The 27,220-nt window shown below is 41.6% G+C and overlaps 1 protein-coding gene across 9 annotated transcripts in view; it reads left to right on the forward strand.

Moving 5' to 3' along the window:
* FAM110B (family with sequence similarity 110 member B) overlaps positions 1 to 27,220 on the forward strand; it is a 143,312-nt gene that overhangs the window by 72,721 nt on the left and 43,371 nt on the right. For 8 of the 9 annotated variants that reach the window (XM_038579355.1, XM_038579359.1, XM_038579353.1 and 5 more), the window contains one exon: positions 6,374 to 6,460. The gene's annotated coding sequence lies outside the window, so the exon portion shown is untranslated. Of the gene's footprint in view, positions 1 to 1,025; positions 1,239 to 6,373; positions 6,461 to 27,220 lie in introns of those variants that run through there. The other variant, XM_038579352.1, reaches the window with a different exon arrangement.

Raw genomic sequence — 27,220 nt, forward strand, 5'->3', positions numbered from 1 at the left:
AATGATTTTTCTGACAAAACCCAATGGTGGAGAAGTATTTAGATAATTTTTTAAAGTAGTATGATGCTGGAAAAGAAGGTAGACAATACGATGTAGCAAGAAGATTGCTGCTATTAATAATTGCTTGATTGGAACTCACTGTGTGCCAGGCCCCGTGCTAAGTGCTAATAGATCATTGACAATAATCCTGCAAGGTGTCTCCTATTATTGCCTCGGAGACACAGAGAAATCCAGTCACTTGCTGAGTCACAAAGGTAGGAAATAGCAGATCCAGAACTTAAACCCAGCCAGTCTGACAGTTAGATGCGTGCCTTTTGCCTGTGCATCAAAACACCTCTCACAGGAATTGGCTTCTAGAACTAATTTTACCATTACATTGTGAGTTGGGCAAATTTATTTAATTTTTGCTTTTATAATAACCTCTGATACCCTTTTTCCATCTCTTGTAGCTTGGAATTATCACCATAGTCAAGATTATGACTTTTGACCCCTTCGTTAGCCCTTTTCCACTATGGATGGAAATGTGCGCAGTATTTCCAGTGATATTGATTGATTAATTAGCACTTTAGGACAAATGAGTGGCAAATTGCTAACCAGGGTAAATAAAGTGAGGCTCATAATCTTACAGCACTCAGATTTTAATATCTGGCTAGTATCGATTTTATTATTTCTCAGTGCTGGCATCTGTTAAGTTTAAGTAAGCTGGTAGTACTGTACATTGATTGAACCACTCCTTGTTTCTCTACACTGGAGAAAAAACAAGAATGCACTTTTAAAAATCAGTTATAGTTCATAAGGTGATGCATTAATCTCCAAAATGACAGGAAATCAAGGTGATTTTTGTCTGTGGGGTTTAATTTATTAAAATTTAATTTGCTCCTGTGCTTCGCTCCAAGAGCTCTGTGCTAGCAAACTAGCTATAATTAGATTAGCAGCCTGCTAAGCGCTGGTGACAGCCTGCGCCTCAGAGAGCATGTGCTGGATTCTGCATGAGCCTCTCCTCATTGGTTGCTAGCACTGCTGCTCGCCAGTTTGATAGGTTTCCACAGCACTCTTTATGCTGCATTGGAGACATAGATACAGAGATACTCTTCGGTGTTCTTGCAACGGTGGAGGTGCTTAGCTGGTAACGGGAAGGAAGGAGCAGGGCACCCGGGAGAAGGTGTCTGCCTTTGTTGTAGCGCATCGGGGGCACTGGCTGCCGGCTGCCGGGGACAGTGAAGAAGTTTCAGTTCATGGTAACTACTTTGAGGCTTTCTCTCGCAGGAAAAACAGGGCCATGCATGAATTGAAGCGTGTTCATCATGTCATCTGTTTAATTTCATCTCGCTTTTGTTAATATCACGCGTACTCCAGCGTCCCCGGACTATAATATATTCTCCTGGAGAAGGCTCGGCTGCTAAACAGCTACCCTGGTCATGAAGGAATATTGTTTTTACCTGGATTCAAGAGTGCATGTAGTGGGGAATGATGCTTATTGGTTCTCCTCTGTTTTGGAAAGTCCGATGTTGCATCAATTTGTGTCTTTGGAGGTGCGTTTCAGCAGCCGGTTGACTTTGTTTGCATGGAGTCCGGACTCATGAATAATGAGCAATCAAGGAGAGTTCGGTGAGACACACTTTAATTAGGACAGGGCAGCGATTCTCCTGGTGTCGGCGCAGGGTCTTAGCAGAAGTAATGTGCTATTGTTTCTTCGCAGATGTGTGCAGCCTTCATTTTGGACGATTTCCTTTGTTTCACCTTTTGTAGTTTTCATTAAGCCTTTTTAACATGGAGAATATTAGCATATCCCATTCTGCCCAAAATATGCCTAGGTGTGTATTCAGCCGTTACAAAGAGAGAGAATTTGTCACTCGGGGCTTTGTTTTACAGAGACGGTGCTTTCGGAGTTGAAATGAAATCGCGGAAAAGGTGGGGTTCTTCCCGCTTTGACTGAGGTCTGATTCCATTAACGATGGCCTGGATTATTTTCCAGATCAAACCATAAGTAATCTTAAATTCTGTAATAAAGATGGTATGTTCTGGGGTGGGGGTGGGGGGGGGGGACATCTAAATGGCCAAGGCTGAGCTGAAAGAAACCCAGACAAGCGCATTGTGACTTTCTGTTTCTCAGTGTACCTTTGCCATAGGGTGGTTTTATACCAGGAGAACCCCTTGGTGTCATTTTGTCCTCAAACTTAAAAATTAATATCCTTACCGTGTCAGACTGTGGAGACCACAGAAACTTGTGTATTGACTCACCAGTCACACGGCTGGCTGGCTGCCACCATGCGTCTGCTATCAGTGGAGAGCCCTGCTGCTCTCTGAGGCTGTCAGGAATTATTTCCCTGCTCCTGAGAAGCCAAACCTTGCCATTTAACTGTTTGGTTAAAATCACTGCTTTGATTTGGAGCTATAAGCTGGCTGATGGGGTTCCGTATATTCTTTGGCAGAGGAAAACTTCAGAATATGAACTGTGCTTCGCTCCCCCACCCCAACTCAGAGTCCCCGTCCCTGGCCTATCCTAGGGTGTAATAAGTCATCCAATGTAATATGTTTCTCAAGTCACAGTTTTAAGAAAAATAAAGAATACTGTGAAAGGCTGCCATTTATCATGATAGAGCCTCATCTGTAATAACAAAGTTTGCTAGTTGCTCACTGTGATGCAGGGTCTCTATGACTCTGGGCAGTCTGCAGCAGTTTGGTTTTAAGGTAGCACGTGTGATGGGTTGAATGTGAGAAGGGTCCCTCTCCTGAGAGCACTTCCTTCCTGTTTGGCCTCCCGCTGACACCAGCCGCACCTGCTTCAGACTTCAGAAGGTTGCGTGGCCCAGGCAGAGGAGGCACCATTCGTTCCGGTGATCTTGCTCTCCATGCCCCCCCATCTCGCTCTCCATGCCCCCCAACCCCGCTCTCCCTCTTCTGCCGTCCATTCTGCCCCTGACAATGCTTCCTGCCTCCAGGCTTGGAAAATAACCTGCACCTGACACTCAGGCTTGGCTGCTCGTTGGGGGAGGAAGGAATTGATGCATTCCCATGACTGTCTCTTCCTCTCCTCCTCTTAATCTCCTGAAATACTTCCTAAATTGCCTTGGTCTTACAGAATTTCCAAGAAGTAGGGCTGCCTTAAGAGTAAATTGTTGCTCTCCTCCTCTGTAAACATTGTAAACCACCTTTTGTGAGCACAGCTCCATTAGGCTGTGTGTCATAGGAAGCTGCGGGAAATACTTCTAAGTGACGTTGACTTTCAAGGGCTGGATCCTAAAAGACTTGCTGCGTCTAGAAGGAACTCCTTAAAAATGTGATGTAAATATAAATCTGTGTGGATGTTGTGTAATGTGCTATGATAGCCCAAAGGGCCTTTCAACATATACTAAATGGGCATTTTTCAGATAGTGCTAAATAGAATGTTATTTATCTTTTTGCAAAGAAACAGAATCTGTACTTTTATCCTCGGATGAATTACAGCGCTCTCTCTCTCTCTCTCTCTTAACGACATTCAGGGAAATCTTTATGTGTTTCAGAGATAAGACAGTAAAAATAAATTTCTGAGACACTTTAAAATTTTGTTCTCTCCCCCCTTGTAATTCTGTAGCTCTTTACCGATGAGGGAATGGCATTCCTAACCAATCAAAATTAGGTCCGTTAGCGTGAACTAAAATATAAAATGTATAATTTTTTAAATTAAAACATTAAGTGATACTTTCTAATTTTTTCTCTTGGGGGCTCATAATCACAGCAGGAAAGATGGTCATCAGTTTAAAAAAAAAAAGTCATTCCATGTAGAATATGATGCACCACAAAGCAACTGGGCTGAACATAGCCTGAAAATAATTGTAGAAAAGAAGGAGCATTGTGCACTACATGCTCTTGGATGTAAAGGTTGCAGTATAATACGTGTAGGTGGCTTTCTGGCTGGATACTTGGGCATCTATGATACCAAAGGACCTGAGGGGCATCTGTCATTAGCAATTGATTACTATCTCAGGAATGACCCTCCAAAATATTGCCTGGGTTGGAAAAATATTTGAAGAGACATTGGGTCTTTTATCTAAGTGTATTTCTTTTTTTTTTTTTTTCGTTATTTTATCCTGTAGTTATGTGCATCTACCATGTGCTAGGTTCTGTGCTAAGCCTGAGTGAGAGAAAGATAGATGGCACAGCCTTCTCTGTAAGAAGTGGCCCTTTTGAAGAGAAAAGAGAGTGAAATAATAATAATACGGGGCACAAGGAGAACAGAGGCATTTAGTGATACCGAGGAGGGGTAACCAGTTCTTAAGAAAAGGTAGGGAGGGAGAGCTTCAGAAGAGAGATAGTAGCACCCAGTCTCCAACCCAGAACTCTCTAATTGCCACTCATCTTACACCGCATCCACTACTGCTAATGTCTACTACGAGTTGGTGTGGGCCACAAATCTGTTCCGTATCTTATATTGACCTTCAGTTTCACTATGTGGTGTAACTTGTTATCTGTAATAAATGTAGTAAATAGTACTATCATTTTTTTCCTCCTGCTAAGCCTTTTCAGAATACACAGTGGATTGTTGCATGGAAGTAGTTTTGTTTTAATAGATTTACATAGCATGGGACTTTAAAAAGATTTTTTAATATCTCCAATAATTATTTAAAGATTTTATTTATTTATTCATGAGAGACAGAGAAAGGCAGAGACATAGGCAGAGGGAGAAGCAGGCACTCCACAGGGAACCTGATACAAGACTCGATCCCAGGACCCTGGGATCAGGACCTGAGCTGAAGGCACATGCTCAACCACTGAGTCACCCAGGTGTCCCATTGTCTCCAGTAATTTAAATGTATCCAGTAGTTTTATCTTAAAGGAATCACAAATACTCTCATCATTGTTGGACTCCTAAGTAATTTAGTGATTACTTTTGGAACTGTTTGCATTGCCAGGAATTATCATTTGCTATTGAATGCCTGTTGACTCCTTTATTTAAGTCATTTATTTTGTACATGCTCATTAAAGACCAGCTTGTAAAACCAGGGCTTGGATTCTAAGGCCAGCATTTAACCTTACTTATGATTAAGGCCTTCTGCTTTCCTTATACGTTTAATTGAATTTAGACCTATCTTAAATCTCGCCAAATTTGGTGGGAGGATCAGCTTTAAGGATCATGTGTTTGCATTAGATCTCGCCAGCAGTGAAACGTCCAGGTGGAAACTGCATTTCCAGTATGCAGAGCCTGCAGCCAGGGAACCCTCCAAACTCTGCGGTGTTTTGCCCTAGTCAGGCTTGCACATTCCTTTCTCACAACTGGGCATATAGCAGCCTTTACTTCTCTCTGGCTTCACCCACCCCTCCTCCCTGTGTCGCAAGTATTCACTTTCAGTTCTGACAGCCAGAGCCTGCAGCTCGCCCACCTGCTGGCCTCTGGGGAGACAGCTCCCTCCAGTTTTTCTCCTGCCTTTTTCTCCTGTTTCTTCCCAATCTCCTCCTTTCCTGCCCACCTTTTAAGTAGATATTCCCCAGAGTTCTGTGCATCATCAGTGTCCCATCAATTGGCTCTTCCAATGCCATGGGCTTGGCCACTTCCGTGTCCCCGTGCATCCCCTGCAGCTGTGCCACCAGCCCTCCTGTGCTTTCTGTGTCTCGGGGTCCTCGCTGCCCCTTCTGCCTGGAATGTGCTCCCCCAGTAGACTGGTGGCTTGCTCCCTCACTGCCTCCCCATGTCTCCAGCCACCATTGCAACAGGACCATTCTGAGATAGTACTTATTGGATTTAGTCTCCCCTCTCTGGAACAGAAACTGAGAGCTTTTTCTCTTAACCCACAGAGCCTAGGACAGAACTTGGTCCATAGAAAGTACTGAGTCAGTACTTGAGAATGAATGAATGAATGAATACTGGCATGGGAGCATGATTGCAGGGGAACGGTGCTCCTGTGGCTCTCAGGAGCTCTGTCCCAGCCAGCTGAGTGGTCTGTGCCAAGCACCTTCCGCTGAGTGGGCCTGTTTCCTGTCCTGAAATGGGGGTGGTGCACCAGATGAACCCTGAGGCCCTTTGAAATGCTAACACCCTATCACACCTTGGGTAGACTCAGACTTAGGATATGCTTGGCAGACATTCAGGAGTGAGATGACATCCTGTAAACCTTTATGTGACTTCTCAACACCTGCTGTTTATATGTATAATTGCTATGTATGGTTAAATGTCTCCTTAAAAAAAAAAAAAAGTTGAAGTGAGCAAAACCCTTAGCTTCTAAATGAAGTATGTACGAATGAACACATTTCTGTGTACTTACATGTTTATCTTTTTTTTCTAATTTATTCACCAGATTTTAAAAGAATTACCGTTTTCTGTTTGCTGTGTGTATTTAGCAGCCTGCCTGTTTGTGTCAAATAAAAAAGCAATAGCAATTTTTTTCTGTATTTTCAGAGTACATCCTGCAGAGAGTAGCTTAAGCTAGAAAGGACTGCCTGTGACACCTGCCTGCTATCTATAAAACACTCATTCCTCTTTCAAGTAAGTACATTGCTTTATTTTGGCCCATTCTAAGCAGAAGGTATTGATTCTCTCTGAAAATGTGTGACATTATTACATTAAGACAAAGAGGCTGAGAGGCTGAGGTTTCAGATATTTTGCTCTCTGGCAAAAAAGAAAAAGAAAAAATAAGAAAAGAAAAAGGAGTCCCTGTCTTCAAGGTCTCTGCTAGGACTGAAATAACAGTATCCAGGATTTACTTTTGTTTTTGCAAGGTTTCCATGATATGTCTTCTATGTATTTGCTCAGTAGTTTTGGGTTTTTTTCAAAGGCCATGTTATATTTACCAATAATCATTAATCGGGTATTTGGAAGTGTATGGATTTGAAGACAGTATAAAAATGAACATCTTTGCACTTTAATGAGAAGTACACTGTCTGTGATTGGAGAATGAAATGGTGTTTTCTGACAAGCCAAATAGTGTACTGCCAGCAAGGAGCTCCCTGGAAGTTTTGGGGAGAGCTTTGCAGGATGGCCTCCCAAAGGAGGCCATACCGAGAGGGCAGTGTGTGCTTCATGGAAGGTACTGTGGAAGGGTTCTTTGCCACATGTCCACAACACCCCAGAGCTGATGGAGAGCCAGGACATATCTAGAACCAGACCCATCTTCCCATGAAGGAGCCAAGGAAGTGAATGAATAGTGGTCAAAGTCCAGATGGTTCCCCCCGTTGCCAGAGAAGAGTTCAGTATCACCAAATGAGGACATTGGGAATGGTTAGAAAGTTGGAGACAGCTCTCCAGTAGACTGATGTCTGCAGTGACATAAGAAGTGATAAAGAGCAGCTCTGATGAGAACACAGTCTTAACCTCAGTGCCATATTCCCAAGTGACCATATGCTTCGAGTTTATTGATAGCCTTCCTCGAGCCTCCTTTCCGGCATCCATATGTAATGGGCCATTGCCTCTAGAGCATGTAAGGCACTGTATAGTTTATTATTATTGGATTATGCATGACCTTTGTTGGGTAGATGTTACCACTCTCCAGAAACCTCAGAACCTAATTTAGGCCGGCGGGTAAGAACCAGCCTATGCCACGTAGAATCCTGCAATCCATGGACAGAGAGGCATTACAGAAAAACCAACAGTGCCCCTCAATAATACACCCTGATATCCATCACTCATCACCATATGACCTTATCTTCTGATCCCCAATATAAGAAGTTCTGCGATGACAGCCCTGGGCTCCTGTTGGCTGGAGGGAACTCCACGTCTCCCATCCCTAGGTCTGAGATCGCAGAACTGCACCTGGGCACAGGTGGATTTAATGGGGAATGCTTCAGTAGCGCTGGCGTTCTCCACTTCGCCTCATTCTAGGAGCCTACCCATCCCCATTTGCCCACAAGTGAGTAGTTTTCTGGGACATATGCTAAAAGCAGGAGAAGTCCCCAGCAAATGGGCCTGTTGGTTGCCCAGAATGACTGCTCTCTCATACACAGCCATGTGATGTGAATGCTTACTGATGCTCACCGAGCTGGCTCCTAATGGCAGGTAAATTTGCAGCCCTAGTGGCCGAGAAAGACCTGAGAAGTTGAGTGGACATGAGTGTGACCTCAGCTCCACTGCTTACCAACGCTGCAAACGGACTTCACTTGTCTGAGCCTCAGTTTCCCCCTGCCAACTAAAGATACCAGCAAACTAGTAGAGATTTGAGGAAGGCTAGGGACATAACATAGTTATAGCATAGCATATAGCATGAGAAGTGAAGGACCCTCCTTTCTCCCTTCCAGACAAATTCTGGTGAAGACAGTCAGTTACCTTCTCAGGTATAACCGTCTTGAGTTTGTCAGTATTTGTCATTATTCTTATTTAGCTAGATCTCGAATTGGGGAGATTAGAAAGGATTCAACCACATGACTCCATAGTGCAGTGTCACTAATTCGTGGCCCTGTATCGAATTCTCAAATAAAGTCAGGTCATTGTGTACAAGTTGATTATAGGTGTTTTTATATCAGTTTTCCCATAAATAAAATGGAAACATTTATTTTAAAAAGTGCTCTAAAGATTGCTGTGAAAAGCATCATTTTTGTCTTACCATCCAAATATTTTTAGCTGTTTTTCGGCGACTTTTACATTTAAAGTTCATTATAACTTCATTCTTTTCTGAGCTCTTACATTACAGATGCGTAGCCTTATGAAGACATATGTACTAATCTTGTCATTACTGTTTTTCACTACTTCTCCATACGTGCATTTAAGATTACTTTGCTGTCAGAATACAAAATGTGTCTTTTTAAAACAGGGTTCCTTACTTATGGAAACTAGAAAAGAAAGGTATAAAATGACCTTGTAATGCTCTTTTGGTTAAACTTTTTAAGTTTTTTCAGCCTAGAATATGAGACCTCCTATATGACGATGGATATGTGAGTCATCTGTAAAGGAATACACGAACACCAATTTCTGTGCATTATCCATGTGATTGCAATTTCAGAGAATAAGTTGCAATGTTCACTTTGTCTTTTAGTTTCTTGTTATTTGAGTCAGACTTAAGTCACTGATAAGGTCAGTTTCTCCTAGAAAGTTTCCTTCTTCAAAACTTCCCTGGGATTGATTTTTTTATTCTCTTATAGTGTAAGTGCTAGGTAATGAAGAAGTTGCTGGGAGTAGAAACAACCTTTGCAGGACGTTTTTGTGGGTTAAATGATCTTGACCAAAAATACAAATTAGTTTTCCCCAAACAGCTCTTTTTTTTTTTTTTTTCCATGTCAGTGTTTCCCAAAGCTGGTCCTCTATAACGAAAGATTTGTTCCTTGCTCATGACTCATCTACCTTTCATGCCAGCATCTCTGACTTTTGCCTTTTCCCAGAGCAGCTCTCTGCCAAGCAAATGACTCAGAGCTCAGGTTCCGTAGGTACAGCCAGGTGTGGCTCCTCTGAAGCTGGCTCAGCTGACCTTGAGCAAGTTCTCCCCAGGAGCCAGAGAAGCCAGCCACAGTAACGAGAGCCACCGTGCAGCCCAACGGAGCCAGGTTTTGACCTTGCTCGCACTGCTTTTTAAAAAAGAAGAAGAAGGTGAGGGGCCTTCTCTGGAAAAAATAGCCAAGATTTTACTTGTTTTTTTCTCCTTCTTCACAAAAATGATCCAGGCTTCTGTAAGGATAGACATAGGGATATTCTCCTCTCTGATGCAAAATACTCCTGTACTCAGGTAGACAGTATCCTTCTGTTTTTGAGGATTGAGCACATAGTTAGTATGGTGTTCAAGAGGCCACTACTGATTGCAATTTAAATTGTTTAATTGCCAATTGGGTTATCTAGTATATGTAAAAATGCTGCTTTTTAATCAAATGGAAGAAATTCTATAAGTTACTGTGTGTGCACAGTTTTTTGTTGATGTTAGTGATTAACGGCTGCTATGGTACAAATCAGTTTGTTGTCAGTGTAGTCACTGTTTTTCTACAAAGATCAGCGGAAGAGTTAAGCTCCTAGTCTTTGGAAGGCCTGCTCGAGGCATCATGTCCCTGATCTGAAGGCTACACACTTGCCCTGCAGAGAAGGTATTAGAATTTTCATTGTGTGGATGAGGATACAAGAATTAAAGATTCTTAAACCTCATAACCTAAGGGCAACCATGTGAAAAGATACACTGGGTATAAAACCCAAGTCTACTCTAGGTTCTTCTGTCAGAGTTTTACCAGACTTGTCATATCAATTGATTTGTTTGTAGTGATGGGTTCATAAATGGAGTGGGAAAAAGATGATAGAGGATAATTGGACAGTGGGAAAGTAGATGGGAAAGTCAAAAGAAAACATGGATGTCTGGTGGAATATTAGATCAACTCCCTAGAAACCACAGGAAGTCTTCAATTAATTAGAGAAAGGATGAGACCAAAAAGACAGTTAATGAGAGAAACGACCATAAGAGCACACCCATGAGAGAGAGAAAGACACACATGGAGTGATTGCGGTTGTGGTGGGTGAAAAGCTAGACTATCATGACCTTACTTTTTATTCTCCAACCTGTTGAGTTTCTACTCCATCATTGGGTGTGGATTGAAAAAGTGTTCATGCAGCCCTACTGCTCAGAGAAGTTCAGAGAAATGGAGGCTCATCAGGACCAGGTGACTAGTGAGCATTGGAGTGTTGTTTCCACACACTGGTCTCTCTCTTCCATAGCCTGGTGCTGTGGTCTGAATGTGTCCCCTACCCGATTCATACGTTGGAATCCTAATGCCCAGTGTGATAGTTCATGGGGTCTTTGGGAGATACTTCAGTCATGAGGGTAGAGCCTTCGTGATTGGATAGTACCCTGGTAAGAGAGGCTCCAGAGGGATCCCTTGCCCTTTCTGCCATGGAAGGACACCATAAGAAGCCTGAAACCCAGAAGAGGGCCTTTACCAGAACCAATCATGCTGGCACTTTGATCTTAGACTTCCAGCCTCCAAAACTGTGAGAAAGAAATGTTTGCTGTCTATAAGCCACCCAGTCTGCATATGGGTTGCAGCATTGTGTTGTAGCTGCCCTCTATAGAGATTAAGGCACCTTGGATGAAGTTGGTCTATGCACATGGCTTTGGGTAGTGTTTGGACATACCTATTCTTTAGCTTCGCATAGCACTGGTCTGTCATTGTCTTGAAATATCTCTCTTGCTCTTACTTGATTCTCATGGTTCTGACTTCTCTAAAAGGCACATTTAAAGCAGAGCTCAACTCAGCAGCATCCTCAGACAAAGAGATACAGTTTTTACCACGACAGTCAACAGAAGGAGCTTCCTCTGGAAGGAAGCCCCACTGAGGAACTGCTGGCTCTTTACCATGCATTCCCAGGAAGGCATCAAGCCCTGCTGGCTTTTCCTCATGCATCATACGTTGGCATCACCGTCTCAACACCAGACAGCTCCATCATTGACTTAGCCTTATTACATCAGCCAGCCTGCCTCTGGTCTCTGCTCCCAGACCAGTTCATTTAGCAAGCAGAAAATTATTTTACAGGCACTATGTTCATCTTGTTACCTCCCTGCTCCAAAACCCTGATTTCTCCCAGTTACCTGTCAGTCAGATTAAGTCCAGAGCCATGCCGCAGAGTTAAAGCCACCTCTCACCTGGACTCCTCACACTCCTCCAAAGTCAGCATCCATTACCCTTCTCCTGTTCCCTACACACCTGGTTCATCAGAATGTGTGCTGCTTCTTGCCTGGAATTCCTTATCAGTTCCTCATTCTCCAGAGCCCAGGAGTTCCTTGAGGCCCATTTCAAAAGTTTCTTTTTCCTTTATTTAAAAAAATTAAGAAAGAAAGCTTTTTCTGAGCAAAATCCAGGAACATCTAGTCATTCATTCAACAGATTTCTTCACAGTTCAGTATATAGCATGTACCTTTGCAGGTAGTCTTGAAATTATCCTTTGCTCTAAGCATTTATAGGATTCTCAAATTTCATGATGAGTTTATTTAAGACTTTTCTTTTACTGTAAGGAACACAGACTCTTGGTGGTGTACGAGCCCCTGTGGGCATCCATCTGGCACCTGCCCTGAGGGATCACAGGCTGGGCTGAAATTTTTAAAGACTTGCGGATGCTCTGCAGTCTCTAAGACAGTTCTGTGGTCTCATTAACTTCCTGAAGAGGAATGAAGTTCTTTACCAGCACTGCAGCCCCTTCATGAAAATAACCATTTCGTTCAGCAGCACAGATTGGAAAGCTATTATCAGTTCTTAAATCTTCAGGATACAGTGACATCTAAATAGACTTAGAGAAAACAAAGTTGAGAGGAAAACACAGCATCTCCTCTGGAAAGTAAAATGGACCCACTGACAGCAAGAAACACAAGTAGAAACTCGATTAGAATCCCATCCATTTGGGGGCTCCTGGGTGGCTCAGTGGGTTAAGCATCTGCCTTCGAATCAGGTCATGATCCTGGGGTCCTGAGATGGAGTGCCACATCAGGCTCCCTACTCGGCTGGGAGCCTGCTTCTCCCTCTCCCTTGGTCCCTCCCCGTTGCTCATACTCCCTCTCTCTCAAGTAAGTAAGTAAGTAAATAAATAAATAAATAAATAAATAAATAAATAAATAAAATCTTTTTAAAAAAGAGTCCCACCCATTGGTGAGGCCCTCATTTGGGTTTTCTCTCCTATGTGGAAAACCTCACTTTTCCCCAAATCTTCATTTATTCAGAAGGGGCATTATGAGTACTCAGTCTCTTGTGACTCTGAGTGCACGTCATGTACTTTCTTCACTTTGTGAGTACGTACAGTGTACTTACCTCATTAAGTTGCTTCTGCTTCTTGCTGGAGCTTTACAAGCAATTGGAGGGTAGGAATTATGTTTGAACCCGATGGCTTTGGAATCCGCCACGGACCCTAGCAAACTACATTAAGATTAAGAACAGTTTGTGGACTTTAATAGGGAAGGAAGGACCTTCTCTACATGTAGAGGAAAGTCACTGTAGGTTGCTCATCTGCCTCTGATGGCAGCCTCTGCAGATAGAAACACGGCAGCACCAGGGGGAACAGGACCAGGGATATCATTTCATTGAAAGGGAAAGACACTGTCTACTCTTGGGAAAGGGAAGGAGAAAATGAGGTCAGAAAACAGGAAGGAAAACAGAAAAATTTGAGTTATTTGTAAGTGGGTTATTATGGATGAACATTATGGAATAGAATTATAAGAACTGGAGCTTCAGGGATCCCTGGGTGGCGCAGCGGTTTAGCGCGCCTGCCTTTGGCCCAGGGCGCGATCCTGGAGACCCGGGATCGAATCCCACATCGGGCTCCCGGTGCATGGAGCCTGCTTCTCCCTCTGCTTATGTCTCTGCCTCTCTCTCTCTCTCTCTCTCTCTCTCTGTGTGTGACTATCATAAATAAATAAAAATTAAAAAAAAAAAAACTGGAGCTTCAGCTTTAAACTAGCCAAAGTAGAGAATAATTAGGGCATGATTAGCTTTATCATAAAGCTCTTTAAATCTGGACTTCTCAGCTGTATTTAAATATGGTTTTGTTTACAACATTTAGTTTAGATACAATCTGTTTTTTAGCTCAAATTCAGTGTTCCCTAGGGACCCATAGATTCAACATTCAAAAGCTCAATTATTGATGCTTGGCCCCAAGTTCAATAGTTGCCTTAATTCGCAATTTGAGGGAGGTACCACCTCAAAAGACACACATCAGCGCTGATGAAAAACAAGGAGTTAGCGCAGCCATGCCTGCTGTTCACACCCCAGCTTCGAGTTCTGCCTGTGTGTTAATCCATTCATCTCTTCCATTACAAAAATATATGTGTGTGTGTGTGTGTGTGTGTATGTGTGTGTGTGTATACACATTATAGGCAGAACAGAAGCTCTGCTTACATGCAAGAAGAGTGCAACTAATTCCTGGTTAGATCAGATCCATGACATAGGAAAGATTTGAATCCTACTAAGCTGTGGATTTGAATCTTTGGTCTCTTCTCATAGATCATAGTCTTTGAATGCCAAGGGTCTATTCTCTGTGTCCTCTGAAGCCTCCGGCTGTGTTTCCTGAGAGGTGTGCTTGTGACCAAGACCTTGCTGGCTGACATTCATCTCATATGGTGGAGGTACTACGGAGGTGGTGCGGTGTATTGATGGGGTGTCCCCCACTTAAGAGACAAACACACTGTTTTCAAGTATCATTTAAATGGCAGTTGGCCTATAAATAGTGTCAGAGTTTCAGACATTTAAGTGGTTTTATCAGATTCTCATGGTTGCTTTCCATCCAGTTAGCGGTGGACTTGAAATCTTTTCTTTAAAAAAAAAAAAACAAGACTTTTCACTGAAAAGCTTAACCCTTTCCTACCCTACCACCCTCCATCTCCCAGGTAGAGAGGGGGCTGTGAAGCTAGTTTCTTCACCTGTTAATGTGGATTACTTCCCAGGAAGCCCCACCGAGGTGCCGGTGGGGTTTTTATACGTCATCACTGGAATCATGGTAAATACCCCAGCCAGCAGCGTTAGATCCTAAGTAAGCAAGGTGCTAGTTCCCATCCTGTGTTCCCAAGAGCCCCTCTGCCACCGCCTCGCAGGGTATGTCAGAGTGGTGGTCATCCCTCGTCAGTCAGAGTGGGGATTGATACGTGACTGTCTTCCCCTGTCCCATTGCCTATCCTGCGTCAGCCTCAGGCTCTGTCTCCTTGCTACAGATCTATCAGCAGACCGAAAAAATAAGGGGAGAAGCCAAGGGCTTCATTTTCTCTTATTCTCCCAGTTTCATTTGTAGTTCATTTCATGTTGTCCTTTTAAGTAAAAAAAAAAAAAAAAAAAAAAAAATCCTCCCTTTTTTTTCTCATACCATTTAATCAACCAGGAGATATTAGAAAGTTGATAGATACCCTTATAGATTTAAGATTTTGACCATCAGATTTTTGCAAGCCAGAAAGATACATGCATTTGTTGAACTTGAGCCCGAGAAGGTTTTACATTAGTAGTTTTTAAAGAATGTAATCAATTATCTCAGAATACACCTGGCATATTTATTTATAAGGCATTTGAAGACTGTGTTCATCTTCTCTCCCACCGATGTGTATTTCTCCACTTTGAACCTTCCCTGAGACTTGTCCCTGTTATGTAATGTGCTGCATTCTGCTTTTGATTATTCCGTACCGCATTCCTTGATGCTGCCCGTTTGCAGATGAGGCATTGCCCACTACCCTGCTGTTCATCTGCTGTGTACAGCGCTCACATCTTCATAACTGACTCTCCAGCCATACTGAGCTGGTCTCCAGGAGCACCAGACCAACACAAATAGCCTCATTTGGAGTCTTTGAGAGCATCTCTTATTCTTAACATCCTTTGGCCACTAAGTATTCGATTAAGAGAGGCTAAAGTACAATTAAGAAAAATCATGTGAATATGTGACTTGAAGTCTCTTAGCAAGAAACAGAAAGTTAAGAGATTACTAGAAGATATTTTATGCCAAATCTGCAATCTTTGGGGGTTTCTCGTTGTACTTTATTAATGACACTTGACATCATGCATTAATCTGAAATAAAACAACTGTATTTCAAACCACTTTATAATTATTAGACTTTTGCATCCAATTGATCTCATATTTTTTAAAGATTTTACTTATTTATTCATGAGACACACAGAGAGAGAGGAAGAGACATAGGCAGAGGGAGAAGCAGGCTCCCTGCATGGTGCCTGATGCAGGACTTGATTCTAGGACCCCGGGATCATGCCCTGAGCCAAAGGCAGGTAGGTGCTCAACACTGAGCCACCCACATGCCCCCAATCTTATATTTTTAAGACTATAGAAACCTGGCTTTGAAGTGCTGTCAAGACATTCTCATATTTTCAAGTAAGAAGTAGCCACATCTTTGGCACTTAGTCCCGTTCATAAGTAAGACGTCTCAATGTGCACTTCTTAGAATATTTTGTAGAGAATGTGACCTCTGTTTTAAACTTATGCATTATTGCTGTGATGTGTAAAATACTCTACAGACTGCCCCCTTGACTTCCAGTCTTCACACTGGTTAGTAATGGATAGTGATACTCTAAGAGTACTTGTTAATACTGGTATGTTTCCCGGTGAAAACAGTGCAATGTTAATGGACAAACAGCCACATAGCGTAGTGATTTACATGATGTGGCATAAGCAGAAGATTGTGGAGCTAGTGTTTGGCTTAGCATTTACTGGGCCCTTTTCAGGGGGCCAGTTAGGGTGGGAAAGCCTTTATGTGCATCAGTCATCTCCCTTAATTCTCATAACAGGTAATTATTGGAAGAAAGCAGGTAATGAGGGGGCAAGGTACAAGCTCACGTTTGTCTATCTGCAGGTGCAGATTTCTTATACACCTTGCCAAAGTGTATCAAGAATGATGGTTCATGTGCCAGATGTTTCTCAGACTTGAGAGCTAAAATGTATTCTTCCTATTTAGAAACCATTGTCTTTTGACAGATTAGATTTTTGAAAGGATTCTCTGAACCAAGAAACTTGCTATAGATGCCAACAAGAGTTCCACTTCAGGCTGTTTATTAAACAGTGGCCTCAAAGAGACTCATGTCCTCCGTCATCTCCATACTCATCAGGGAGGTGGGGGTTGGGTTGGGGACTTGGATGGGTCACCTGGCTGTCTGGGATGCAGGTCTTGGCTGTCAGCTCTCTGGTTTGAAGCTGGCAATTTGCTTTCTTTTTCCCATAGATTTACACATTTTATAAAGCACTTTGCCTTGAACAGCCTTGAGGTGTGGGGGGGGCACTGTCACCTTAGCTTTATAGATGAGGCAAGAGAAGTATAGGAGAAAAGTGACTTCTCGAAGTAGCATGGCTCATAACTGGAAGGCTGGCTTATGAACCCATCTATCTCCTTCTGTATCACAGCTCTAAAACAAGACCTGTGCCGAGGGGAACCTCATTTGCTCATCAGTAGAATGAATGCACTGAACTTCATCAATGGTTTTTGCTACTGTTCCCCGGAGTACAGAGGTTTCCAGGCTGATGGGGCACTGAGATTTGAGGCTCTGCTTCAGCCAAAACCACTGTGTGTCTGTGTGTTTTACACACCAATGTTCCACATAACCTTTACTTAGAGACAATTTCTGTAGCTAAAAAATGCTCTGAAGGCTAATGAACGTCAAGGTTCTTATTACATTCTAAGCTCTACCCTTTAGAGTCCAGTGCCAACTGAAAAACCAATGAAATTAACATAAACATGAGTAAATGGTCAATGGGAAAATGGGAGTTGGCTTACCAAATTAATTTGCAGCTTTCCAAAGACATTTCTGTTGGGGAAGCCTGAAAGAGCCCTCCAGAAGTAAGACTCCCTGATAGCTAGCTCAATACCAGCCACTCCCTTCAAGTCCTAGTCCTACCTTCTCTAAAGTTGTGCTGCTCCCCTTGCCTGCTCAGATCCACCTGATTGCTCTAAATAGCATCAGTGATTTTAAGTATCAGGTTGCTCCCTGCTCACCACCAGTCACTGGCTCCCATCACCTGCAAGGTCAAGTTCAGGCCCCTTCACTTCAGATTCAAGATTCTCCTTGATGGTTGTCTGTTTACCTTCTCTGCTTTGTCTGCCCCCACCCACCCACATACACGTGATTTCCTTGTAGGATCGTGAAACAATCACAGCCTCTGTGAATACCTGGTTCTCGATGCCTCTGGGCTTGAGTTTAGACTGTTCCTGGCCTGGCACTCAGCTTCAGGTGTCTGCTTACACGTCATTTCTTCCAGAATGGATTCTCATCACCCTTGGCTCCGTGATTTACCTCCATATGCTCTTTTCGGGTGGTTTTGTGGCTTCTCATACACTTCCATTTCTGCACTGAGTTCGATCCTTTGAATTCCAGTGGTATCTCTTTCCTCTCTAATCTGATCTCGTTGATGACAGAGCACAAGATGCCAGTCGTTGTATCCCTCATGGTTAGGATAGCACCTAGTTCAAGAGAGGGGCCCAATAAATGTTTGCTAAGGTGAAATTCAATGAAAAAATAAATTCTATTATAGTATATATCTTAAGCAATGCACATAATATCAAAACTTTACTTATTTTATACCTGTTATAGTATGCAAGGATTATAAATAATTTCATAATTAATTTTAAAGGATAATCACATTTTTTAATTTTTCCATTAAATCTTATTTTACTATGTGCATACATATATTTAGTGAGTTTGTGTGCAACAGTGAATTTCCCGGGACACCTGGGTGACTCCGTGGTTGAGTGTCTGCCTTCAGCTCAGGGCATGGCCCCAGGGTCCTGGGATCAAGTCCCACATTGTGCTCCCTGCAGGGAACCTGCTTCTCCATCTGTCTATGTCTCTGCCTCTCTGTGTGTTTCTCATGAATAAATAAATAAAATCTTAAAAAAAAAAAAAAAGAACTTCCCCACTTACCCAGTCACTCTATAGCTGTCTTCATTGTTTTACTGATTTGATGAATTTCTAGTTCGATCGACGTCCAAATGTTTTCAAGTCACATAACTCGTTTAGAACTCCTGTAATAAGATGACATTTCCAGACAGAATTCTCCATGTTTTGTCGTTAAATTTTGAATTCAATGAAATGTTCCTTTTTCTTTCCATAATCCATTGTCTGTATCATCTTCATTCTTGGAGGAGATTTGAGTAGAGGGATTGTTTATGCTTCTTTTTATGGGATGCCATGAACACTTAGTTTAATACACCAAATTCTGTTTTCCACATTTTCCAAACTTCAGAAGGGTTTCTGATTGTCAGATGATTGCATGCACTAGAATTTGTGTGAAAGTCCCAAGAACACTGAATACTGCTTCGAGTTATGCCTTCTGCTTGGCGCAGCCCCATCTTGAATGTGAGGAGGAGGGCCAAGAGTTATGACCACATCCCAAGGGAAAGTGATAATTTATCTGAAAACCATCAAGGATAGATTTTTTTGCGTTTCATGCTACCTTTTTGATCGGAAGGTTTACAAGATGAAACCCATGCACCTCAACTTGCTGCCTTGTAAATTTGATCCCTTGTAAATCTGTGACATTTTTCCTTGTAACAACAGTTTTATATTCCTTTGTACATAAATACTGCCTTTGACAGGATCAGAGCTAGTGCCATGAATATTCCTTTAGCAGTGGTGAAAACTCTGCAATAAAGCATTGAAGTTTTAGGATGACAATCAAACAGTCCAACAAAGGGCAGGGAGAAGCTAAAATAAAACCTTCACAGATGAGTGGTTTTATTTCACATCAACTATGTGGTCTTAATACTGTCTATCAATTGCTGCCTTTGTGCATGATCCACGTGAATCGGTGAACTTAGTGTACGAGAATCATAAAGTATTTTGTCACTTGAAGGTCATCTGTGACTAAGCTATAATCTCTACGGTTCTGAGAACATTCCAGATCTCTGTCAACCTCATCTCACTGGGGATCTGTTTTGATGTTTACTGCTTCTATTTTGACTGCTGCTTCCCTCAGTGCTTAAAACATGGTGCCTTAAATTCACAGTAATTTAATTTCATGGTTTGATCTATTTGTGGGTGCCTTAGTTTTATGAGTTTTGCTTTCCATAAATATATCTATATAATATATATATATAATAGAATCTGAGTCCAAAGCCATTACCTTCTACTACCCAAAGTACATTTCTTTCCCTGGTAATTTTTTACAGATTAGCATGGTTTTACTTTGCTGTTACTCTGTTCAGTGTGATAAACGGATTATGACCAAAATAAAGATGAAAATAATTATGACAATTTGAAAACACGTTATGTGGGCGGCAGGAAGCCATAAACATCCTAACACTGTAATGATTTGATACAGAGAACTTGAGAAATAGATTTAATATGAATGCATTGATAAGTTTTACTTCTCATCTAGTTATTCATGGTAAAAGTTAACATAGTCTTTATTTATTTTTAGATCAGGGAATCATCTTTTTGAAGAAAACATTTCATAAAAGTAAAATACCACTAAAACTGATTTTTACTTTAAAAACATATTTTTGCCATGATAGCATTTCTTAGAAAGTTTTATTCTTTTATACATCTGAGGTCTGATTTCTGTACTTCTCCCCAAATGTGTCCCGTATTAGCAAGACTCGAGGGCAAACCTTCAATTAATTAGTTTTATTCAAAATAAAGCCTGATGTGTCCATATACTCTTTTTTTTAAAGATTTTATTTATTTATTCATGAGAGACACAGAAAGAGGCAGAGGGATAAGCAGACTCTCAGCGGGGAGCCTGATGTGGGACTCAATCCCAGAACCCCGGGATCATGACCTGAGCCAAAGGCAGATGCTCAACCACTGAGCCACCTAGGTGCTCAGGTGTCCATATACTCTCTTGGAGAGTTCCTCTGAGAATCTCAGTGTTGCCATCTCATCATTTATAAGGGTTGAGCTGAGGTTTTCCCCCACAAGATCTCGTGAAGGACACTGCCTCATTTTTGATAGTCATAATACAAATAACATCCACAGTAATAATACATAGCAGCTGACATTTGTTGTATGCTTGCTGTGCTCTTTGCCCCCTTTTAAGCATTTACCTGGATTTTTTCACTTCATCCTCACAGCATCTCCTTGGTACAGATGAGGAGCCTGGAGTGCACAAGCTCCAACCTTGTGGAAGCAAAGCACTTTCTGCTTGGGGTCAGCTGTGCATTGCAGGTGTGGCCCAGCTGTGCCTCGCAGGTGCAGCTTGGGGTCAGCTGTGCATTGCAGGTGTGGCCCAGCTGTGCCTCGCAGGTGCAGCCTTGCCTTCACCAATCTAGTGAATCATTGGGACTATACAGTCTCTTAATGGACCAAAAGTTAGTGCCACTCTAGAAGGTGAGCATTGAGAGACAAAAGAGAAGGGCATTTCCGTGCTTGTCTCTCCAGCTGGAATTCTATTAGAAGTAAAGCAGAATGAAAACATTTCCTTAAAAAAAAAAATCTCTAATGAAGACGCCCTGACTTAGGGATCTGTGACTTCTCTTTTCTGGGTTATGGAGCATCTATTGTGCTCCTTGTTTTCATTTGAGGCATATGCCTCTGCCCTTATGGAAACCATGCTTCCAGCCTGATCCTTCTAATGGCCCCTTGGTCATTTGTCCCAACTCAGTTGTCCAGCTGTGTTCATGAAGCCCCTCCTGGACAGCAGCCGCTGGCTGTGCTTCCTCTGCATGAAGGGTGTTGTAATGTCTAGCTTTTTGTTTTTTAAGATTTTATTTATTTATTCAGGAGAGACACACAGAGAGAGGCAGAGACATAGAGGGAGAAGCAGGCTCCCTGCAGGGAACCCAATGCGGAACTCGATCCCAGGACCCCAGGATTACACCCTGAGCCAAAGGCAGACGACTAACCACTGAGCCACCCAGGTGCCCCCATGTCTAGCTTTTTGGCTCAGCCCCTCGCCCATCAGGATTCTGCTTCAGACTTTTATAACCAGGTGTGCTATAACCTACAGGATAAATTAAAGTGAAATCTGTGGGTGACTTCCTCACCACCATGCCTCCCTCGGAGCACATGCCCAGTGGTCGTGGACACTGAAGAGTAGAGAAAAACAGGAAGCTCGGGTAACTTATAAACATTAATGCCATGTGCATTCTCATAAAAATTAATATGCTAGCAAAAATCATAATCCTGAAAACCCCAAATACAGGTCTCCCCCTTCCCCATGTGGTCGCTGGGTTATAGGGAATGTGTGAACTGATCTCTCCTTGGCAGAGCAGCCTGTTACCATGGAAACGTGCTTACTAGTTTCTAAACCCTTCTGGCTAGTTCCAGGAACATTAACTCTGTACTAGTACTAAAAAAAATCAATCTAACATTCATATCTGGCTCTTGAATATGTATAATTATTGAAAGGAGCGTTCATTTCAAATTACAAATAGACTCTGCTCATCTGAAAAGTAATACATTTGCTATTATTAATAATAGTGCTTCATTTATGCGGAGTAACTGCTAGTAGATTGACGTTCTCTTGCCACTAAGTAAGCCCTTTCCCCCCTGTATCATAGTTTTGGGTTTGGCGCTGGAATCATCTGGGAGAACATAATTTTATTTAGTCATACTTTGCTGTTTATGTACTATTTTTGTCTTTTAAACCTCAGCTTCCTTATGGAGACATGGTGTATTTACCAAGCCTACTGTCCCTGCACGGACAGGATGACTAACTATTCACTTTTCCCCCTTAACAGTAGATTTTAGGCACAGTGTCTATACTCCTGCTAATTTCTTAGTTTAAAAGTAGGAATAGCAGGCAGCCCCAGTGGCTCAGCGGTTTAGCACCTGCCTTCAGCCCAGGGCGTGATGCTGGAGACCCAGGATCAAGTCCCACGTCAGGGTCCCTGCATGGAGCCTGCTTCTCCCTCTGTCTGTGTCTCTGCCTCTCTCTCTCTCTCTCTCTCTCTCTGTCTGTCATGAATAAATAAATAAAATCTTTAAAAAAATAAAAATAAAAGTAGGAATAGCATCTAAAGTAAGGTGCCAGGGATGCCTGGGTGGCTTAGCAGTTGAGCATCTGCCTTCAGCCCAGGGCACGATCCTGGGTCCGGGGATTGAGCCCCACATCGGGCTCCCTGCATGGAGCCTGCTTCTCCCTCTGCCTGTGTCTCTGCTTCTCTCTCTGTGTCTCTCATGAATAAATAAATAAATCTTAAAAATAAATAAATAAACGAAAGTGTCAGAATACTCCAGGCTATATAGTAATTGATGGTGATATAGTAAATATTTAAATGTAGTTTTCAGAAATGAATATTTACCCTTAAAAAATTGAACATGCGTCATTTTCAGTATTTAAATGTATTTTGTAAACTTCAAGGAAAGTTAAGTTCGTTTATTCATTCCAGCTATTAAGTTCTTGCTTGTAATTTAGGTCTGATCCTCTGGTCTCCCTGGGCGTATTCAGTGCTCCCATGTAGACATTAATTTGCAGATATTTACATAGATGTTAAGGTGTTTAAATGTATATAAATGTGAATGCTGTACATATATATATATTTACACACACATATGTATCCAACCATACTATCATTTACTTTCAGAGTAGATCTCGTCTACTCCTGTAATTTTTATAATCTTTCTTAATACGTGGTTTCTTTTCACCCATGTAGCCTGTGGCCATATACACATAGGTGTGCTTAATGAAGGCTGTGTGTTTTATGTGCTTCATTTTCATTTTTGAAAATTTTCACTGATTTCTGTTCATCCTTTCATTTTCTTTCCCAATACCTGATTGCTGAGCATTCAAAAATATTATCCTTTTGTTCTAGTGGCCTAGTCACACTTTGTGAACTTATCTATGCTTTTACTTTTGCCTCTCTCGAGTGCTCTGTCAATACTGGCTACTAAACTTTTCCTGGCCCCAATCCCTGATCCTTGCCCCTTTCTTTTCTCTAGTATTGTAGATTCTAGGAAATCTTTTGGAAGTCAGGGATGATAAACTCTGTGCTTCTAATTCTTCATACTCAGCACATAGACATTCACAAGTTGTAAATACTGAAATGACACTTCCTAAATTTCCTTGGTGCTTCCTCCTGTACTTTGGACAAAACAGCTATTAATTCAACCTTGGGTACTTGAAGTTATTCCCAAAAGATGCATTCTGAAGGTGAGTGGGCTCCTTCAGAGAGCAGCATGCAAGTGGTTATATTTTGGTGCCATTCTCCTTTGAATACGTTTCACATTGGCCTGCTAGCACTGCCATAACAACTTACCTCAGCCTGAGTGGCTTCAAAGGCAGAAACGTATTGCCTTTCTGTCCTGGAAACAGAGAAATCCGAATCAAGGTGTCCGGGCTTCATTCCTTGTTTCCTGCCTCTCCCCAGTATTCTGGTGGTCTGCCGTCTTTGCAGTTTCTGGTGGTCTTCTTTAGTATTCCTTGCTTGTAGAAGCATCACCCTGATTTCTGCCTATATTTTCATATGATGTTTTTCCCTGTGTGCATGTCTGTGTCCATATTTCCCCTTCTCATAAGGACCCCAGTCCTATTGCAGTAGAGACCACCCTTCTCCAGTATCACTTCATCTTAAGTATTACACCTGCAAAACTATATTTCCCAACAAAGTCACATTCCTTGTTACTGAGGAGTAGGAGGGACTTCAACGTGTGGGTTTTAGAAGGACAAAATTCAACTCATAATTCATATTATTACTATAAAATTCATTTTGTATCCTAAGCCTATTCAGTAATTTACGACCAGTAGATCTTGTGTTTGGATCACATTACAAACGAAACATAGCTGGTGCAGGTGCTTTTAACAAATGAAGTCTTGAGCGTTTATGTGTTGGCCAGCTCCACCAGGCACTCTGATTGTTTCTGTACTCGGAGGGTCCATTTATGCCTAATCATGCTAGCTTAACTTCTTTTGAAAAATAAATTCATGTGTCTAAACTTGTGCCAGCAGTTGTTACTTCCAATGACAACGAAATCTCCAACATCTTTGTAACATTCTCATCAAATGATAATTTCATTTTAATCCAAAAATAGCCATGACTACATGAATATTTAGGCCGAAAATAAAAACACAGTATATTATTAATTAGAGCTGTATTGATTTCCAATCTGGATTAACTGACTTCCTCCAAAATCTAATATTTTTTCCTGTTTCAAGAATTAATTTCTTGGTGGTGCTCTATGACATTGTCATTTAATCATAGTGGTTGTAAGACACCAGCCAATAAGAGCACCAAGGCATCTACGAGGCAGATGGCATCTAGTACCTTGCTCAACACTGTTTGTAACTCTTTGTACCCATTTCTTTGAAGCTACAGGGCTGTGACCTCCAGCCATGAGTCAGTAGAAACTATCAGTTCAATTCCCAGGGCATAGGCTTCCTGTATCCCCAAGGGGAGGCACAAAAGCAGTAAGCTAAAGCTATAGCTTTTTAGCGTAAAGTTATATTTATTCTGTTTAAATGGTGCTCCATTATAATATAGGTGCTCCCTATATCTAAAACTTGAACAGAAAGGAAATATTGAGTATCATTGCTACTTTTCATTATTTTCTGGACCATCACGTCTTACTTTTCCTTTCATTCAGTGATGCTGACTTATTCACCAACACTTTCCAAGAATGTGTTTACATTAAAGCAGAGCCAGGATGTTAAGAGTACCAGATTGCAGATTACTTTGCCATTGCTTCAGTGGCATCCAGAGTGAGTCACCCTGCCTCAGTTACAGCAAGAGGAGCTCTGATTGACAGAACTTGGAAAAGATGACACAGAGCAACAAATGGATATTTCCACAAATCACTTTTCTTCTATTTCAGAGCCTGAAATTAGGAAATGATCTATTTGCACTGTACCAGTTTCTTATTATGCAATTTGATTTTCATGCTAGAGGCTTACTGTTGTTTATAGAATTTGATCTACAATAAAATACATCATTCTCATGTCTGACTCTTGGTTCAGATCATATCTAGTCAACTGTTCAAGATGTTTTTTTAGGGGCACCTAGGTGGCTTAGTGGTTGAGCATCTGCCTTTCGCTCAGGACATGATCCCAGTCCTGGGATCAAGTCCCGCATCGAGCTCCCAGTGGGGAGCCTGCTTCTCCCTGTGCCTATGTCTCTGCCTCTGTCTGTGTCTCTCATGAATAAATAAAATCTTTTACAAATATATATATATATATAAATCTTTTACAAATATATATATGTATATATATATATATATGTGTGTGTGTATATATATATATATATATGTGCAGCAAACTACTTTAAACCAGAATCCACAAGTTCTAATTGTGGGAAGGAATTTATTTGGGAAACTGTTAGCATAAAGCTAATTATATTTGTTGCATAAACAAGTTGATTTCCACCAAAGTCATAACAACATATTTCCCTTTGCAGCCCCCAAGTGGGGTTCACATCTTAACTGCACACAAGCTCACTGCCTTCTTGCGTATATGACTCCTCATACCTTAGCCATGCCATTTCCCAGGATGGACATTGATCACTCAGTCTAGAAATTTCAAAACTTGAGGTTTTGAAGAAGTTCAAGAGAAGAGTGACATGATCACACTTGTGCTTTAGAAAACTCCATCATCTCATCTTTCCGTATGCAGTATTATATAGTGTGGTGCCTATTACAAAAAGACCTATTGAATGAAGCAACTCTTCAAAGCAATAAAAAGAATATGTACCAAGGGGTTTTAAACCTTAATTTTAAAAAAATTCTTATTTTGTTGAAGGAAAGATTCAGTTCTCAAAATTAATTAAACTTTGGAAAGAAGACACACAGGTTTATGCTGTTGACCCAATTAATGCAATATGTAGAGTATGACATGTATTTCTACAAGCAAATACCCGTAACCTGTCAATCAGTCTTGATAATAAATTGCACATGTGCAGTACCCCTGTGTTCCCATCATTTTCACTACTTTGACTCATTCCAGGAGACATAAAGGTACAAAAATGAGTCCTAATAGTTTTATTTTCCCAACACATTCTATCTCCTGATTTGCCCCTTGCCAGCCTTTCCTTGAAGCTCCCCTAGTGCTCTGTCCAGAATTCTAATAGACTGTACATGACGCTCTAATGTAGCCATCTGGTTGCCCTGGCCAGCTAGAGCACACTGTCAGAGCTGGAGCCATGTTATTCTATGACTCGCTGCTCATCATCCAGCACCGGGCTCATTACTCAGCCTACCCAATATGTATTTGCAAAATGAACGAATAAAAGATGAAGACAAAGCTGTCCTGACTCTACAACCAGCTTTTTAACCTTTGCTTCTCTGCACACTTTGATTTTTCCCAAGACTAGTCTTTCGAGGTTTACCAGTCATCCTAAGAAGCACATTAATTGGCTAAGATGTTTCTTGGAAGTGTAAGATGGAATCCTGTGGTTAGAGGGGGACACTGTAATCCACCTGTTCTTCTCCCAGAATGGCAGCGAAGCCTTCACAATCTCATGAGCATGCCGCTGATGCTAAGGAAGCCTAATGAAGAAGATTGCAGAACACCAGAGAGCGGGCCCTTTGGACGAAGTAGAAATCCTCTGTTGAAACTGCAAATAAAAAGGAAATGTAAACACATCTCTCTAAGTAGGGACCATTTTCTTCCTCACTTTGCACCAAAAGGAAAGACCACAGGGCAGAGTGAGACTAGATTAAAAGACCGTAGACCTTTTTATAACAAAAAATTGATTCTAATTGTTAAAAGTCAGCCTGCTGCAGTAACTGGCTTGCAGCCTTCCATGCAGGATTTAATTTCTTTTGCAGTAATTATTTCCCTTAGTTTTTCTACTGATATTCTTTATTTTTATGTTATTGTTACATATTTCCAGAAATTTATGTTCAATTACCTTTTTCACTGTTGTTTAAATATTTGAAATTGTGCTTTTATACGCAAATACAGCCAATCAGAATAAAAGCGCATTGTATGAAATTATATTCCAAAAAGTTTCTC

The sequence above is a fragment of the Canis lupus genome, chromosome 29 (genome assembly GCF_011100685.1).
Source record: "Canis lupus familiaris isolate Mischka breed German Shepherd chromosome 29, alternate assembly UU_Cfam_GSD_1.0, whole genome shotgun sequence".
Classification (NCBI taxonomy): Eukaryota; Metazoa; Chordata; class Mammalia; order Carnivora; family Canidae; genus Canis; species Canis lupus.